Genomic DNA, 5,019 nt, shown 5'->3' with positions numbered 1-5,019 from the left:
TGTAATACGACTCCAGCTGTCCTGCAAAGGTCACAAAGCAGAGCTTAATCCATCATCTGAAAAATAGACAGGGCATAGTCCCTGTTAATATTTACTTAGCAAACCTTTGGTCAAACTGACACCACAAACATTTTTAAGAAGGGAGATTAAGGCCTACATTTTGGAACACTGCGCAAAACTGACACCTGCACATCACCCTGAAATATATCATCCAATTAAAAAAAAACATGGTGGTGACTGTATATCTTTGTAAGGATGTTTTTCTTCAATGTGACAAAATCTGAAAAGGTTAAATCACTATTATTGTACCTACTGTTATTGCTGTCCTGTAGCTGACAAATCTCTCAAGTACCGTAAATATGAGCAGTCAAAACTTTCTTTGAGTTGTGGTTGAATTGTATGTTTGTGTATGATTAGCTAAGTAGCTAAAGGTACATCTTTTTAGAAGAGACATCGTCACAGAGTGACTGGACCTTTTCGAATTAATACTTAAAAAGACAGACATATGCGCACACACACACACACGCAAATATGTGCTCTAGGGCTCTACCGTCCTCCATACCCGTCTGCTACAGACCACACACCCAGACCACACAGAGTCTGAGAACAGCCCAAGAGCCACTCACTTACGAATAAACCTCAGAGCTGCCACTCTGACCACTTCTGTTTCTCTGAATCTGTGTTACTTGATTCATAAAGCAAGAACGTGGGACGGTATGTTAATGGAAGACTTTCAATTTAGGAAGTTGTCAAATGTATTGTCACATAGTCATTTAGCTTCACTTTATGGCACTTATATTTTTTCCTTTCATTCACAGCAACAACAACATCCAAAGCAAGGAGTGACGAAACGCAAGAATTATGGTTATTAATTTAACGTTTTCCGATTGTTAGCAATATATCGCTCTCTGCTGGCCATTTTCCTCACTCCACCTTTGTCCATGCACACAACTTTGTTGAATCTTTAAAAAAAATGACACTTGCTGTTTGTTTCTTTAAATAAAAAGAAAATGTAGATTGTTAAAAAAATTAAAAAAAAGAATTTCCTACTTTGTCAACTAATATTTCTGCCCAATATCCCTTATGTTCAAAGGTCAAGCACATTCCCAGCCAAATTAAGCACACAATGTAGCCCCATGTATCAGTGCCAGGTAATGTACCATATTGTTCTGCTTATCAAGTTTTATCTGTTTACAGTCATGTGTTTTAGATCACACTGACTCTATCCGATGACTGTTGGTGCTTTCCTGTCATCGTAACGTATTGAGCTAGGAGCATTGTTGTCTGAAGACACTTGTATAAACAAAGACATCTCAAACAATTCACTTGGATTATTTGTGCTAATAAAAACGTAATAGATTTTTTGGAAATAGAGCAATTCTCATGATTTCGGTAGGTCACGTACAGATAATAATTTGCACTACAACAGGAGGCTATAATCATTTTAATCGCACAATAAAATATAAAGTGCATGGGGAGCGACAAGGATATTATAGGAACTCAGCTTCCAGGTCAGCTTACAGGGAGTTGCCTATTTTGTTATGACGAATGTTTATTTTATTTGCTATCTCTCAAACTTTTACGACTGTTTCACTAAGATATGCAATTGGTTTATGAGGATATGTACTTTCAGGAATGGGTGGAGGAGAAATGACTTGTGAGTTTTCGTGGCCTAAGTCAAAAATTAACTTACTAACCTAATTTTTGCCAACTTTTAGTGATGCTGTTTTATTTTCTTCCATAGATAAAAATCAACACAGGGTCCTACTCCAAAGGCGTGTGTATTTTTGGGCAGACGGACAGAAAAACTGATAGATTAATAGATAAACAAAAAAAGACAAACTCCAAACAGAAAATTTCTCAGCTGTGATTTGAATCAGTTTGCCCCATATAGCCCATGTTTCCTTGCCTAAATGACATAACTGTTTTTGCCGTTTCTCTGAGATATAACTTTGATTTTCAGAATTTAACATTGTACTTTGTGCTGATAGGAACTAAGATTTAGATTGTTGTGACAGGAGTTCACTGATGCTTTTGTGGACTCATCATATTTTTACTGGTGTATTTGCCACTTTAGTCAAAGCCAGTAAAGTTTTCCTCGTCAAGAACATTTACAATTAAAACAACCTTTTCTTAATCAATAACTTCTGGCTCTTAGCTTAACTTAGTGATAAATGACTTCTTGAGATCTTCTTGAGTTTTCCTAGTCTTATTCTAAATGGATATCTAAAGCCGTTATTTTTTTTCACTATCATCTTTTGCTACTTTCCGTTCACGTTTTTCTTTTACAGGCTGTGATGACATTTACCAACCTGTAAGGATGGTAGAGGATCAAACCCTGAAGCAAACACCTGAGGTGGCAAAAAACATTGATGCGCTAAAAAGCACTTGATGGACTAATTCATCACAAATTAACTTTGTTTGCTGGTCTGTAACAACAACTACCAAGAAACAGGTAGTTATTTATTAAGTTAGTGTATGTCAGTAGCTGAAAATGAAGCTTCTGATTTTTGCAAAGCTGGAGCTTGATGAGTTGTATGCTTTTTAATTACTGCCAGGATTAATGCCACGACCATGGACCATGACAACAAGTATTCATGAGAGAATGAAAGATTCAACCTCCAAAATCATTATGGATTCATAAATCCTCCTTCTTTCACTCAAGTGATGCTGTCCTTCTTGCAGTATAAGAATGAAACAGCACTGAGGCCAATTTTGTTTTAACCATTGGGCACAATGGAAACTAATAAGGGAGGTAAAGATCTCCAAAGCTCACAGTAGGAAGAGTGTCAAAAAGAGTAGCAACTTAGTAACCCTACACAACATTAGACATTGTCTGCACCTCAACGTGTTGCTAGAAAGTGATGCCATTTTTTGAGCTAGCATCACAACAGCAAAACAGTTGAGAGTTTGCTGAATTATAGCAGAACATTAAAGGATATTTGATCAGATAAGATAGTCAGTAACAAATTGTCTAAGATATATTGGTGTAAAAAGGACAATATGTAGAAAAACACCTCATAGTCACAGTCATATAGTGCATGGTTTATTTTACACTACCAGTTCTTTGTGGGTGAAACTTTATTTCTCAGCTTGCGAGCATCAGCTATGTTCCTCAATTGCAGCTTAAGCTACATTAACCAGCAGATGTCAGCAAAGCACAACATGTTTTTTTTTTTTTGCATGAAAACCTTGCTGTGTTTTCACAGATGAAATTCCCTTTGAAATGTTTTTTTTGTTGTTGTTTTGTTTTTTGCATATGAGCAGTTCAAGCAAGTGAAAATAATACTGGAATGGAGAAATTTAAAAATGTAATTACTGCAGTGGCCTATTATAATGTTTTCCGTTTTAATTATTTAACATTAAATCTTACTTGTATTCTGTACGGCTGTGGAAAAAAAGAGGTCTGAGAAAAGGGAACTGGTGTGAACTAATTTTATTTTCATAGACCAACTATAATATAAAGATTGCTGACAGGCTGATGATCGATTCAGTTGAATCTGTTTCTCCAAAATGAAACATGATTTAAGAGTGCTTGACTGTGATACAAATATATGCTTTTAATTACAACATGAAGAGCAAAGTTTGCTCTAACAAGTCAGAGTTAAGCTGTCAGCTCTATGTATACACTTTGTAAAGTGTTTAATGAATACAACAATAGATGACTTGTATGTTGCGTGTGTGATTGCTGTGCTGGCATGAACGGGATAAACTATTTATTTGTTGGAGAAACTCACAGAAATTAGAGAGTTTTATTCGACTTGGAGGTAGAGTTTTTTTTGGCACTTGGACCATGTACTGTGAATGAACTGGTCAGGGTGAGAATTAGTTTTTCTTACCCCCGAGGCCTGACCAGTGGTGTTGGAGTGGAGACTGGACAGGAGAGAAGCTTTAAGAAACCTGGGAGGATGAAGTTAGAGATGGGGAGGAGGCGGGTAACCAGGTAAATCCACGGAGGAGGAGTCTTATAAAGAGATTCTTGAACAATGATTGGCTGAGGTGGAGAGAGCACTCTGTTGTGGCAGAGACATAGCCATTGGATGAAGGCAAAGCTGGTCTAATTATCAGCAAATTAAGAGCTGCACCTAATTAAGTAATTGTACCTTTATATGATAGATTATACATATACAATTTATTTGTTATAAGCCCTTTATTGTTGCTTATAACACCAAAATCATATCTGAAACCGCTTATCTCACGTATGTCTTGGGGCAGCCATTGTAACTTCTGATAGTATTTGCACTTAGTATGTTATAACTTCTTGCATTTACACATCCATGTTCTGACTTTAGGGTGTCACAGAAGGTTTCTCAATTTTATTTTTTTTGGAATACACTTTTCCTTTTAGAACATTTTGACTGAGGCATGATATGAACTAGTCATCTCATTAGCTGTTTGCTAGCTTTATATTACACTTCAGCTTCCAATGGCCAAAATGCCTTGCATGTAGTTTGTAAGTAGTTGACACTAAAACGTGTCAAGCTTTCAGACGAGCACCACAGAAGGCAGCTTAGTATCGTTAGTTGTACTTATACCACAGTTTGACCACAATGGCTCCAGTGTGAAACGCAGCAGAACAATTGAGATGCTTGATAAAATTGCGTTAGTTTCATAGCTATTTTTTAAGACATTTAATTTATCTCTGCACAACATTGTTTCATCGAAGATAWAAAAAAAAGAAGCAAGTACAATCAATCTCACTACTCTTCATGAAAGAAATCACAATGCAAATAGTCTCAACATGAAAATCGCTAAAGTTCACCCTAGTGATTCTGTAGAAACYAGTCCAGCACCGTGATATGTTTTTCAGAATGCAAACATGATATTTGGGGTTTTATTTTCTTTATAAACCCTTTATATAACAATATATATGAGCATCCCTTGACTAGGATTTCAGTTCCAGAGCTTCAAGCAAAGGACAAAAACAATGTCACTACGAGCAACAGCTTCTACAGACGGAAAAACTAAAAGACTAACTACGAATGATGTGGCTTCCTGCAAAAGGGGAAACACCACGAC

The sequence above is a fragment of the Poecilia reticulata genome, linkage group LG17 (assembly GCF_000633615.1).
Source record: "Poecilia reticulata strain Guanapo linkage group LG17, Guppy_female_1.0+MT, whole genome shotgun sequence".
NCBI lineage: Eukaryota > Metazoa > Chordata > Actinopteri > Cyprinodontiformes > Poeciliidae > Poecilia > Poecilia reticulata.
This window is presented reverse-complemented; position numbering follows the sequence as displayed.